Source organism: Plectropomus leopardus, chromosome 12, assembly GCF_026936395.1.
Source record: "Plectropomus leopardus strain MGB_pleo_1.0 chromosome 12, ASM2693639v1, whole genome shotgun sequence".
In the NCBI taxonomy this organism is placed as follows: Eukaryota; Metazoa; Chordata; class Actinopteri; order Perciformes; family Serranidae; genus Plectropomus; species Plectropomus leopardus.
Genome location: NC_142187.1, coordinates 10,257,132 through 10,272,252, shown reverse-complemented (window position 1 = coordinate 10,272,252; position 15,121 = coordinate 10,257,132). Strand labels below are relative to the sequence as shown.

General features: G+C 40.6%; 1 pseudogene; it reads right to left on the bottom strand.

Annotated features, from left to right (window-relative positions):
* Positions 1-5,356: 5,356 nt before the first annotated feature.
* LOC121951515 (frizzled-8 pseudogene) lies at positions 5,357-9,443 on the bottom strand (annotated as a pseudogene).
* Between the last annotated feature and the right edge of the window lie 5,678 nt (positions 9,444-15,121).

Sequence of the window (15,121 nt, the reverse complement as noted above, 5' to 3'; positions counted from 1 at the left end):
ACTTCTCCAATATTTGAATTTGGCCGTACATCCAACCAGCTCCACAAATGCATTAGTTGATAGATTTTCATTTTGGACATGTAAAACAAACTAAACTAAACAAAAGAATAAAATAAAGAATAGACAAAATAGCACAAAATAGCAATGATAATGATGATGATGGATGATAGCCTGGACACAAAGTCAATAAATAGACTCTAATGAACAACTAACAGTTAAACTCACAGTTGGTTATGATGACGACCTGCTGTCAGTTTAAGACCCTGGTGAGGACAATGAGCATACAGATGAGCTTCCCTGAGATGGTTTCTGATGGTTGTGCAGATATTTTTCGGTTGCAAACCAATTTTTGCATCAGATGTTCGGGTGGCTGCTCTCAGACGATCTTGCAGATGATGACACTGGATGTGGAGGTCCTGTGCATGTGCGGCTACACATGATCTGTGATTGTGAGGCTGGTTTGATGTTCTGCCAAATTCAAGGAAGGTACATTGAAAACGGCGTATGGTAATGAAATGAATGTTGACTTCTCAGGTGGACATTCCTGCAGTTGCAATGCTCTCTCAAAATCTGGGACATCTGTGGTACTGTGTCGTGTTATCAAACTCACATTCAGAGTGGCCTTTTATTGTGACCATCACAATGCACACCTGTGTGCCAATGTTGCTGTTTAATCAGCAGCTTGATATGCCACACTTGTCAGGTGGCAGGATTATTTAGGAAAAGTAGAAGTGCTCGTTAACATGGATTTTAACAAATTTGCAAGATTTGGGTTTTTTTGCATGAAATATATCCAGGTAGTGCATGAAGAAAGTCTTAAATCTTAAACTTAAACTTGTCAAAACTGGAAGCAAACACGTGTTGCCTTTAAATCTGTGTCCAGTATATATACAGTGAAAAAACAAAAAATGTGAAGTACTTTAGTGAAGAAATCCTCCAAATGTTGGCACACATAGTGCAGTCATAGGTTGTCTTTTATTTACAGTATAAGCAGAGGATGGTCTTGCTTTCACTGCCCTCCAGTGGTCAGAGGTAAATACTGCAGTGGACAGCAAATAAAGACAGAAATGACTCAAAGTCACAGTAACCTTTGCAGTGTGAGAATTGTTTTCTTCTTCTCATATCTTATCAAATATTCTGGTGGAATGGGTTGATTACTTAATAGTTCTTAAAATAAGTGGAAAATAAATAACAGAAAGCAAAATTAAAAACATTTCTGGAGACCAAATGATAAAACCTTCAGTGCTGCTTTTTTCCAACCTGAAAAAACAAACAATATTTCACTTTTATAATGGTAAAAGTATTATCTGAAATTCATCGTCCATTGCTCTTAAACTGAAGCAATCCAGACAATAAACCAGATGTCTCACTTGCTATACTTTAGAAAAAAATTCTGTCATGTGAGTTTTCTTCAAGTGTCTCTGACTGGTAGATATCTCATTCAGAGACAAAATGCCTCATATGCACTGTGTGTTCAGACATCAGTACAGAGCAGAATATTAGCAGTTGTGCCTCGACTCCACATCGATCTGATCCTCAAGTGAAGTTCAACGCGTCAACCTGCGTCCGCCTCGGGTGCAGAAACACGCTCAGCTCTCATGGGTGATAGACGGAGGAGATTGAGAAGTCAAGAGAGAAAACTCAACATTGACCACAGCAGCACATCAGAGAAGATGTCAGAGGCATCAAAAATATTGATTACCCAGCATCCTCTTCACCTCTGAGTTTGTAGTCTAGATGAATGGGGGTGGTGGTGGTGGTGAGGTTTGTCCCTGATGGCTGCGGCTCAGATAACAAAATCTATTCTGTGTCCCTTTGATGTGGATGATGAGGGGTCGTAGGGTGGTAAAGGAGAAAGAGTGAATGGAGAGGGCTGGTTTTGTGTAACGGAGGACTGAATAGCTTCCAGGTCTTGTCTTTGCTTTGACTTGTTGTCCAATGATTAGTTAATTAAACAGGGTGAAGAAAGACATGCTGCTCATGTGTTTACTTATGAAAATAAACAAACCACCATGAAAATGATTTTAAGACTGAACAGCTGCTGTACCTTGGAGAAAGATCAAGGTCTTGAGTGTGCCATTTTTAAACACCAATTGAATTAATTTTACAACCTCAGTATGATTATCAACCCTCACAGAGCAGATTAAAATCCATGAGCTCTCAGGCTCTTAAGGCAGGCACGGTTGCGGCAAAAAAATTGATATTACTAAATTAGAGGCCGACATCACCCCCATGTTTCAGGAGGTGGCTCACAAAAATGCTCTGTATTGCTGAGATGGAACAGGTTCGCTTTTGCAAAAGAAATGAAAAAAAGTCAAAAATAAATAATCAAAAAACAACAATAAGAAAAAGCATAGACAAACAAAAATCATGACCTCTGTTTCAGCAATTCAAAAACGGGTACTTTGACGATTTATAAATTTTCGAGGAACCGATAAATAGTCAAAAATGAAGCAGAGGTGGGGGAGATACTCACACTTTTTTGTCTGGATTCTATATTTCCTATAACGCAATGCAATAGCACTGTTTCCCCCCTTAAATCTCTCCTGCTCGGAAAACACCAAAGTTTTTCAAACTCCAATGCACCATGTTCATAACACAGGTTTTATGTTAGAAATATTAAAACCAATCTGTGATAATCTATTGACGCCAAGTGATTTTCTCCAGTTTAAAAGCCACACATACATAACACAACTGTTGGCAGAATATGTCTTTAATGAAAAAATCATTAGAAAATCAGTTCAGACCAGAGAGACATGTCCTTAGACAGTTAAGTTAAACAAGTTGGGCTTGTTTTTAGGGTCATGTAGTGGTTGATCCCAGCATGCTTTGGGGCAAAAAGCAGTAAGGTCATCTGTCCATCACAGGGCACGTCAGTCAGGCCCAAAAGAAATGTTTGTTTTAGACTGCATTGTAAATCAGCCATGACATGACAATAGCTGTTATTGAAGTTACTGAAGGCAGAATGCTTCCCACACGGCTTCGTGTATACATTCTGAAACGACAGACTCCCGCTGCTACAGTATGTGACCTTTAACGGCCCGTGTTAGCCACTCAGACATCCTAACATGATTTATAGCAATCCAGTCACAGTCAGACAGCTAATTAGATCATTAGACAAAGATGGCATTCATAAACATCCTAACCAATGAAGAAGAGTAGGGCGCTCTGAGTTTCACCAATAGGATCTCTCCATGATGGGCTCTTCCTGAAGCCAGCGTCTTGTTTACGTTAGGAGGAGATGGATCAGGCATGACCCCTCAGCCCATTTCCTCTGTTGATTTTCTTGCATTTGGGCTTGAGGGAACATGCCCGACCCCTTGCTGCAACACACACACACACACACACACACACACACACACACACACACACACACACACACTGAAAGAGGAAGCTAAGCAGTGACGGAGCAATTAGCTCTTATTGGACAGAGCAAACAAGACCTGCTGTCTCTTAATTTGTGTAATGTAATTATTTAGGGAGACAAATTTAGACAATTAGACCTCTGTAGGAAGCAACTGATTTGTTTATTTCAGTATGTTGTATTTCGTCGCAGTCTGCTGACAAAAAGAAGTCAATTTTAACAATTGTGCCAAAATCTGATTCCACGTGTTTCATTGCATGAATGTTTAAGCCAGGCAGATAAAATTATATAACTCTCCTGTCAATCAAGTCTGTGACCTCCCAAACTCCTAGTTACCCACCAGATGGCTCCGTCTATGCAAACATGTGTTATACAGCATTAATCTAACATTCGGTGGTGATCTTTCTGGTGAACGTAAACTTGCATCAGAGACAAAAGGCATTTTCTCATTGTAGTTGGTTAAAACAGAATATTATCAAAATATTTTTAGATTCAGTGGTACATTAACCCTTTGAAACCCGAACAGATTTCTTTCAAAAACATGGGAAGAAGGCAAAGAGAAACTTAACAAGAAATGGCTCAAAAATAAGGCTAGTAAGAAATTAGTTAAAAAGGTACCTGAGAAAGAAAAGTTAAAAAGTGACCTTAAATAAATAAATAAATAAATAAATAATAAAAGGTGAAAAAATAGGGAAAAATGTCCAGGAAAAAAAAAACAACCTTCAGAGGTCTGGGCTAAACCTCCAATGTCCTCAAATCCAAGACACGCCCCTGCATTAAACAGTCTTTGTAGATTTGTAATCAGATTTTGGACATGCCTGTCATGTGGATGACTGTGGGATGTCCGTGTTTTATCGCTTAACCACAAGGTGGCAGCATGATGCAACTTTATCCATTTCTCTTCACCAGAGTGGACTTATGAGTCTCCTCCAGAGTTTAGAGTACATCAAGTTTTGTTATCGATCATGTCATTTGAGTTAATGAAATACTGTTCATGATCTTAAGACATTTTAATTTATTTTTTTTTTACATTAGAGGCAAAAATAGACCTCACTTACGTAACTTTTGCAGCCGTTACGCACAAACTTGAAAAGTTTTCTGAACGAGAATTCAGTGATGCCACTGACAGTTGAAGCGTTTCATACGATAAATGGACCACACACTGACTCTGCACGGCCGTAGCCTAATTACCTCAGCCTGCAGTTAACAAAGTCTGTTCCTCTTTGCTGGCGCCTTAATTATAAGCCCGAGGCATCTCTACATTGTAAAAAGAATACAACATACTAGGAGCAACCTGATGGGTCCATTTAAACTTTAACAATAAGCATCTAACGAAGCAGATATTTGCTCTGACATGTTGACACTGTTGCGGGAAAATCTACCACTGTAGTCAGACGATTTTTTTCACCTTGCTTCAATTGTTTCCTGTAAAAAATAAAATAGCTTCTGATGGACCTTTAATACTCAGTTTTGCTAAAACAAGTCTCTTAAAAGATGTTACAAACCGATGATCACTGTTCAAAAATAATTTAAAAAGACAAAGAGTAGGTGAAATTAATTGACTTGTAAACGTCCAAAACAGGATTAAGTTAAGCGTGGCACATTAAGCCTGGATCAGGGGTTTAACAGAGGCAAGAAGTCAAGAGTAAATAACAAGACTAACGCGCAGGGGGCATTTAAAACTGAGGACCACCTATAGTGCCCCTATATTACCACCATCTCACAGCATGTGAATCTGCAACACTCGGGAGATTTAATAGAGCTTACAGATCCCATGTGGCCCCAAAGAAAAGTTTGAACTTTTAGTTAAATATAAATAAATCTATAACGGTCACAACTACGACATTACGCACAAACATATTGAGATTGTGCGCTGTGCTACACACACCATCAAAACACCACACTTGAAAAAATAATGCATAACAATACATTTTAAATAATTTAGAGTGCAACATCACGAGGTTTTGAATGACCACGACGCACAAGGAAAAATTCAATAAAAGTTGTTTTATTCTCAAAATAAATTTTTTCTATCAAAGTGTAAATTATACATATTTACAATCTCGTAAATTTCCATATACAAATGTACAATATATGTACACCAATAATTATATAAATACACTTTACACGCTGATGCAACCCGTATGAGACAGTATTAAGGCATTGATTAATGTACGTGTAAATCCATCTTGTGAAAACAGCCCAGGGATGGCCTCATTTCAAGCAGGACGGTCTCATTGTGAATCTTATGTTTAAGACACAGCGGTTCTTTACAGTAAGTAGGAGCGCTTCAGCTATACCATGTAACCTATCGACGAGGGGGATCTTGTCAGCTGTGCGCATTCAATTAAGCGCAGATAAGACTCTGCATTCTTCGTGCCAGGTACATTGTTCTGCTGCTGACAGTCTCATTATTTAAAGAGAAGCCATTAGGCGCTCATTAATGTGGTAATTACAACACGCTGATGGACAATCCCGACACAATTAGTCCCCCCTCCCTCCCCTGCCCCCTTATTCAAACCCATGGACGTCATTTGGATAAGGCAAGGAAGGAGCATTTCCCTTAAGTGTGCCAAACTTATCTTATAACTTTCAGAGGCAGAATATAGGGTATAAATGACCACCAATTATTACACTGTAAAATCTGATAAGTTTATTTTCCCAAAAAAATTATAGGAAACCAATTGGCTTGAAAAATGTAAGTAAATATAACTATTTGTCTTAATATATGTTTACTTTATACTTAAATGTAAAGTTTGCCTAAAATTGAGTTTGTTTGCATAATTCTGTGAAGTTGTTGCAACTTAAAAAAGATAAGTCAATTATATCAGTCTTTCTGAATTTTAGCAGCTTCAGCAAACCAAGTATACTGTCCTTATTCTGTATTATACTGGTTGCAAACTTCTCAGTCAGAGTAGTATTTTGTTAATGAAGCATGTTAACAAAACAGAACTCACAAATATCTTAAATTCATTGTCGGAAAAGTCTACTGTGTTATGATCAATTTAAGTCAGACTGACTTTAGTGACTGAAGTTGCTAATACTTAAAAAGAACAAAGTTTTTCCACTTGACATTTTTAAGTTGCAACAACTTCACAATATTAAGTAAACACAACTAAATTTCAAGTACACTTGGATATAAAATGTAGATAAATTAACATGTGTAGTTATATTTACTTTCCTTTTTCAAGACAATTGGTTTCCAAGAATATTTTAACTAAGATCAACGTGTCAGATTTTACAGTGGAGTGCTTGTGACTAAAATTGCATCTCAGCTGGCAGTTTGGTGAGTCACTTTGAGTAATTTACCAAATTTACCAAATAAAACATACAAAATAAGTCTTCACTTTGTCCCCAAAAGAGCTGATATGCGCTGGTTTTAAGTCTGTTAGTGTCAAATGACATAAGATGCATTTGAGCACACATTGTAAAATCTGACAAGCTGATCTTACTTGATGTTATCTTGGAAATGGATTGCCTTGAAAAGACAAAGTAAATATAACTAACTTAATCAATGTTTATTTTATATCTAAGTGTTAAGTTTTCTCAAAATGAATCTTATTATCTTAATTTTGTGAAGTTGTTACAGCTTAAAAATGTCAAGAGAAATTACCTTTTTTCTTTATAAGTGTTAGCAACTTCATTGAACCAAGTTAATCTGACTTAACTTTACCATCACAAAGATGATTTTGCCAATGATGAAGTTAGGAAATCGGAGAGTTCTGTTTTCTTAACATGTTTACAAAAATACAAAAATGATTGACTAGTATAGAACTGGCAGAACATAAATATAGCACCGTATACTTGGTTTACTGAAGTTGCTAAAACTTAGAAATATTGATTTAATTAGGCTTGTCATTTTTAAGTTGCTACAACTTCACAGAATTAAGTACATATAACTAAATTTTAAGCAAATGTACCAATGAAATATAAAGTTAACATAAATTAACACTAATAGTTACATTACTTAATTGCTAATTAATAGATTTTTTTCTCTCAATTTATTCAGTTTCTTAGATTTAAAAAGAAAAAAAGTAAAATCAACTTGTCAGATTTTACAGTGCATGACCCCCCTCGTTCAAACCCGGGACAGTGGCATCTGTTTGGGGCAGGAGACAGAGCTGGCCGTCCCGGACCTCCAAGTGAGTCCCGTGCTCACGTCACTGTACATGGAGCCCGCGGAGGCTTTACTCCCCCAGCAGCAGCGCGTGCAAAAAGTCCTCCAGGTGTCCAAGGTTTTCCCGGACCAGATCCAGGCTCCTGAAGTGATGCCTACCAGGAGGCACATAAAGTATTTTAACATGAACACTGCATAGTCCGGTCTCTGCCTGTTCGGGTCTGTCATGCATGTACAGTTGTGCGTAATTTCCCACGTCTGTCTGTTATGCTGCTCGTAAAAGTAACACGCCACTATGACAGTGGCTGGGACCGTGTATAAAACTGTGAAAACTCCTATCCGGATCATCAGCCTCTCCAGTTTGTCAGTCTTGGTACCCCCTTGCTTGATTACACTCCTGATCCGGAACAGCGACACGAACCCGGCGAGCAGAAACATGGTGCCGATGAACAGGTAGATCACCAGCGGTGCCAACACAAACCCCCGCAGGTTATCCAAATTCTGGTTACCCACGTAGCAAATCCCAGCTACAGAGTCTCCGTCCACTGAGCTCAGAGCCAAAACTGCGATGGATTTCATGCTGGGGATGAGCCAGGCGGCCAAGTGAAAGTACTGTGCGTAACTGGCGATCGCCTCATTCCCCCACTTCATGCCAGCAGCGAGAAACCAAGTGAGGGACAGAATCACCCACCAGATTGAGCTGGCCATGCCGAAGAAGTAAATGAGCAGGAAGACGATGGTGCAGAGCGCAGGACCTGTGGTTTCGTAGTGGATGTGTTCTGCGCCGTTTTCCCTGTTGCAAGCCACCTCCTCGTGTCCGGCGATCAGTCTGACGATGTATCCGATGGACACGAACATGTAGCAGGCGGAGAGGAATATGATGGGGCGCTCTGGGTACTTAAACCTCTCCATGTCAATTAAAAAAGTCGCCACGGTTGCGAAAGTGGAGATGAAGCACAGGACGGACCACAGGCCGATCCAGAACGCGGTGAAAGTCCTCTCCTCCTGGGTGAAGTAGGGGTTGTGGCACGGCATGGCGCAGTTCAGGATCTGTCCCGTTTTGACGCGGTTGTGCAGCGGGTGTCCGTCGCTGGTCACTGGCACCATGGGCGCACGGCAGAAGCATCCAGGCTCACACGGGGACGCTGCTGGTTTGTGTTTCCCGGGGATGCCGCGACCGAAGCCGCTTTTCTTTCTCGGATTGTACGGCTTCAGTGGTCGGTTAGTTGGTTTCGCCACAACAGGAGAAGCAGTGGTGGTCTGGCTGCGGTTGTAGTCCATGCACAGCGTGTCCTGGTTGCCCTGCTCGGGCAGCAGGTCGCATCTCATCCTGTCTGGCCACGGGAATCCGTACTGCCTCATAAGCGGCGCGCAGCCAGCTTTGGCCCGCTCGCACACGCTCCTGCACGGCGGTAGCGGCTTCTTGTAGTCTTCCAGACAGATCGGTGTGTACATGCTGCAGAGAAAGAAGCGCAAGTCCGGGGAGCACTTTATCTCCACCAGCGGCCAAAACTGGTGCACCTCCAGGCCAGCTTCGTCCTGCGTATCGTGGTTGAACTGGTTGGGCATGTAGGTGTAATTGTAGCCGATTCCTTTGCACAGAGGCACGGAGATCTCCTGGCACTGGAGCTCCTTGGCCGCCATGCATCCGTGCAGGACGAGGGCGAGCAGCACGCACCATCCCGGGATGCTCCTCTCCATCGTTGTTTTCTGTGCGCGATTAGTCCGACAAAGTGCCAGCGAACTTGCGCTTTGCAAGTCGGCTGCAAGCGCGATTAATCCAGGGATGCTGCTGGAGTCATGCTCGGGCGCAGAGAGTTTGTGTTTTTCCTGCAGTGTCAGTAATATCCAAAACAAGCGCTTTACTTTCACACAGGCTGGGCTACTGCCAGTGTCCTCTCTCCCTTTGTGTCGGTGTTACACCGTATCTGTGTGTGCATGCTCCAGAGCTGGTGGGTGCGTTAGCTTTTATACGGGAGGAGCGAGGACACTCCCCCAGCATGGGCGGGGAGGGAGAAGAAGTCAATCAAGGGTTTCTTCTATAGGTGTTTGTTTAAAATGTGCACCCTGGAGGAAGGGTTATAATCACTTTGTCTCTCTCTCTCTCTCACACACACACACACACACACACACACACACACGGTTGGCTGGATGGGGGGGTTAAACTATAAAGTCACTTATTAGGCTTTCAGGATAGAGTATATGCCTTATATGAATCAGGAGGAAAAATCCTGAAAGCCATACTTCAGTTAAAGTACGAATATCTCACCATAAAATGACTTTGGTAGAAGTTAAACCTATTAAAGCATAACTTGAGTAAAAGCCTTAAAATATCTGATATTTACTGTGAGTATTAAAAATAATTAAATGCACTAAAGTATTGAAGGTAAAAGTATAAGCAGATGCAGTTAATAAAAAAGCCAATGTGAATTTTGAGAATTATTTTTATTTTTTTTCTTCTTAACACACACCACCTTAAAAACACAGGGTACATTAAACTTAAAAAAACCAGTCTTTTTTTTTTACAACCTCCCATTCCTTCATTCATCCGTCCCTTCTTTCCCTATTTCACAGTAAATAACAACATTTTAATATAAATACTCAAATTAAGTGCAGGTACTCCCAAAAAAATACTTAAGTACTGTAACAAAGTATTACTTTATTACATTACACCACTGAAAAAAATAATTCTCTCCTGAATATTTTTTCCTCATCTTGGTGGTTAACTAACAACTGGATATCATACTTTACCCAAATATATATGTGCTATCACTTCACTTCTTGTATTAACAACTTTTCCTCTGTAAATAATGCTTGTAGAGTATGTATCGATATTTGCCTAAAAATGCATCATGAACTCGACAGTGAGAGGAAGAATTTTAAATTAAGATGTATGAAGTAGCATTTGAGTATTCATATGTTAGATATGAGTCAACTGAATCTACTACAGCTCATCTGCTCATCTTTGCCATTCTTGATAAAGCTGGATAGTCTTATTTTGAAAGTCAAATTGGTTGTGTATGTTCTTAAAAAAAAGAAGTTTATTCAAGAATATGATAAGAAACATATTGAAACAGGTGTAAATCATGCTACTGCAATATACAGAAGATCAAGTTTCTTTATACTACAAGTGTGGTCCGCGTGCAGTCTGAATAAAAGCCTTGATTAAGTTCATCACTCTTAATGCAAAACGCTAATTTGAAATGAAAACTTTCACTTTAAAACACTTATAACTACATATAAGAATAAGATATATTTAGTTTGAAAATTCCTCCTGACTTCCTTTTCCCACTTCCAATTGTTCTGATTGTTTTATTTTTCTCAAAACTATCTTTAAAGTAATGTGCTTCCAAGTCAGAGAGTTAAAATTAGTCAAAATTTCACCTCATAAGTACCTTTTTTTTGCACTCAAATTAGTGCATGTATCATTGGACGTGAGAAAACATGTTAAAAATAATTGGTCTCCTTTTCCATAGCCAGTAAACCACATGCCTTATACTCCGCTCTGCAGTAGATGAGTGTGCCTTTTTTTTCTTCTTGTGTTCATGTTTGACATCATGGATGGACCAAAAAACAGGCCGTTAAACAGTAGAAAGCAGCTGGGAGGCCAGTAAAAAAGGCTACGTTGGTTGCTCCTTTGTTAATCTCATACTTACTCAGTCTCTCTTTTCAACTTTGTGCTGATTCTCAATGATGTTCGAGCGCTGCATGGATGGAGACAGATGGTATTCTGTGGTGGCCTGTCATTGCATCGCGCTGTCAAAGGGGCTAAAATTGTCGTATATTTCCATCCCTGCTGATCAGAGCAATTCAGAGCCGGAGCCAATAAATATCAGTGACGACTGCGGAGTTATTTTTCCTGAGAGAGTGAATGCAGATTGTAAACTTTCTCTTTAAAGACAAAAACCAGATGTAACATGTGTTAATGAGTTTCTTGTTTAGTGGGAAAGGGGCTACAGATGCAGTAAAAATACTTTAAAATTTTGTTCAGACACTCAGTCATTTCAGATAAGTTTTCTTTAACTGTGATGTTTCAATTCTCCGCAAAGTTTATTAAAATCCAATGTATCAATTATTCATTGGCAAATGGTTCTGAAAGCCACAAGGGAGCACTAGTCTGATACTGTCCGTCATCCAGGCTCTCGCTCTCCTCTGAGTGTGACATTACGAGCATGTGGCCTCAGAGTTCGATGTACGTGTGAAAGAATGAGGAAAACTCTGTCTACATGCTTATGTGACACAGTATGCAAATATGTCTGTGTGCATGCAGGAGAAATAGAGGGATCTCTCTGTGTGTGTGTGTGTGTGTGTGTGTGTGTGTGTGTGTGGTTAGGGAGGTTAATGTGGTCTTGTTAGCCCACAGCGGGGGGTCGTCTTGGTCTAAAGGGAGGAGGGGCTGTTTGTCTAAACGCTGGTGCCAATGTTTCACTCAGAGCATGCTGGGCCGGCGATTACTGTGACACACCACTGGGCCCAACAAACAGGACAGTGTATGTGTGTGTGTGTGTGTGTGTGTGTGTGTGTGTGTGTGTGTGTGTGTGTGTAAACACTTCCAGAGCTCAGCCTAAAGAAAATAAGCTAACATGGGCAGATACAGCATTGTGATAGCACTAATTAAAGTCATTCACACTTCTTATTGGATTCAGGCCGTTTGGCAGACGGACAGCTTGCTTCCAATGCACAGGTTTTATCACAACTAATTGGCCCCAAACTCCAATATTTGCAAAAGGATGCATGTTTTAGCTCAGTTTTGGGTCCCAACTGGGTGGGGTGTCTGAAAAGAGAGGGTTCAGAGTGAGCTGGTAATTAAAAAAAAATCTAAATGGAGTTTACTATCCTGTAACTTCTTAACGTTCATTGTCCTCCCCTATATGACCAACAATACTCCCCTGTCTGAAAAGTTAGACAAAACTATCAAAAATAATATAACATTTGTGTCCTCCAATGTGTGATATGAGGTTTTCCTGGAAGCCTCAACTCATATCAGAGTATTTAGATACAGAAATTACAGTTTTAGCCATCTCCTCACTAGTACATGTACAAATATGCAGATAGTGAAAGCAAATGCAACAAAAATCTGTCGCATCATCACAGTGTCATTCACCTCTAACTTATTTTGGCTCAAGCACATAAACATGTGTGGGTAAGTTCCCTTGTCAAGTCAAGTCAGTTTCATAAATCCCCAAATCACAAATATATCTCAAAGGACTGTATCTGAAAGATACAACCCAAAGTTTAGATAAGGAAAAAAACCAAAACAAAACAGAAAAATCCTTTAAGACACCACATATTCCTCTACTCCTCATACATTTCAGTTTATTTTAGTGCTTCCAGTTAATTTTTTAAAGTGCTTAGCCTGGAAACCGTGCTTTCCAATGCTAATGGGTGCTTTGGCAGTGGGAGATTGAACCGGCATCCCGTCAACTTCTGGGCAGACTCCATTATCATCCTGCCAAACTTTTGTACAACTAGTCCACATAGTAACCCACCCCAACAAACCATCGACCAAGACCTCAAGCTGAAGCCAGTTTGTGTACTTCTACCCTGGGGTGTTCTGGCACTTCTTTCTGGCTCCAGTGGGAGAACTGACTGATAGTTTAGCAAATGATTTAACCTTTGCACTCACAACACCAGTGTGACATTTCAGCTCTATAATGTCACCACTGCCATCATCTGTAAATGCAACATCCAAATGGCAGGGACAGAGGTCATTTTTAAAGGAATACTTCACCCCCCTAATGACCATTTCTAGAATTTCACTTTTTTTTCCTACCCCTTGTTACATTACATTTGTGAAGAAAAATGTGTTTTTCATGCGTGCTTCTGGTGAACTTAGAATCCAAAAACTGAGAAAATTCTTGACGAACTGAAGTCATAGTGGTCTATGCTTCACAACAGCAAAACTATATCACAACATCTGTTTACAAATTCTAGCACAACCCATGCACAATGACATAAGTCTCTGGGATGCCGCTACCATGATGTCAACAAAAGCACATGGCAACCAACACCGGGATGTGCTCCCTAGATAATGTCATCACCAGCAGCGCTTCAACCTTACGCCATCCATTGGCTTTTCATGCAGACGCGACAGGTTCCTTCTATCTGTGTTCTCAGCTGATGCTGATTGTCCTTGTATCAGGCTGCTATGGCAGATGCCATCCAGTGGCGTATAATAAAACCATGACCGGTTCTGTCTGGCTGCGTTCTCAGCTGATGCTGTCCAGTGGTGTATCATGCAGACGTGAAAGGTGGCGTCACTCAAAAGGCTACGAAATGAGAACGAGCTGCATTTATTCTTCGTATGCTCAGTGCTTCCCTTTTTGACAGAGAATTGAAATAAGAATTAAACGATTTGGTGCTCTCTTCAAAGCCAGACTCCATTGATGAAAATTTGATTTTGATGATTTGATCTTGCTGAAAACAGGGAGTGCATGTACCGCTGCCTCTATCTGTTAGTTATTTTTGTTATTACATAACTTTGGTATTTATTAGTGTTAGACCACATTTATCAAATTCAAACTAATAACACAACAAACAAGGTGGTGGTAGACCAGCATACCATGTTCATGGAGGCAAAAACACTGTTTTTGTTTGTGGAATCTGGCTTTGAAAATAGAATAGATAAGCGTCACTTTCAGTTTACTTCCTACTCTGTTTGGGAAGTACTGAGCATACGACTGCATAAATGAGAGTTGGATTACACTGCACGAGTTGCATGAGAGTATGTAAATAGATGTATTGATATGGTTGTTGTTAATTTAGATCCCCTTTCCATTAATTAATCAATAACTTTCTCTGTTTTTTGATTCTTTGTTTAACTGAGGCACATGAGAGAGACTTCACAAATTCAGTGTAACATGGGGTGAGTAATAGATACACAAATGGTCGTTTTCAGGACTTAGTTTTACTTTGATTTCCCGGCATTATTTTGTCGGAACAGGTGGAACATTTTTCTCATGGTAGAAAGAGACTCCTCAGACATTCCCATGGTCATGCAGGGACTTTTTGGGGCTGATCCAGATGCCTCACGCTGGGCCAGCCATCTCCAGCCGAGCTGTGAACCACAGGTGAAAGTCGTAGGAAACAGGTGCCTCCTCCTCCCACCGAGGCGCACAGAATAGCAGACCGAGCATCGGTTACACCAATCGCTGTCTGTCAGAGTGGAACCCGTATTGATTAACAAGGCTGATAGACTCGGCGGCCCCAGCCACCAACTGTCGACTACGCCTCCCGCCTTCTGTGTGCAACGGCGATAGTGGGTTTAGGGTTACGCGCTGGCCCCCTGCATACCAAATTTAAAGGGGTGGAAATGGAATTACTGCATCTGTTTAGAAGTCAATTTCTGCATTCTCCGAGCTGCCCACCCCACCACTCCTTTATCTAACCTCCCTTCTTGCCTCTCTCTTTCCCCCCGATTCTCCCAGGGCTCTCAAAGTTCATGATGCCAAAGAAGAAGGCGAGGGAGGGGGGGTTCTCACAGAGTTACTGAGGCGTGCTGTGAAACTCTGAAATGTTTGTCTTTGTAACCTCCTCATGGGAAGTTTGGCCTTGTGATACTCTCAAACTCTACCATCCGTCCTATAAGCTAATGTGCTAAATTTAAAGTGATTTACATTGCGTTGATTGTGGGAAATATA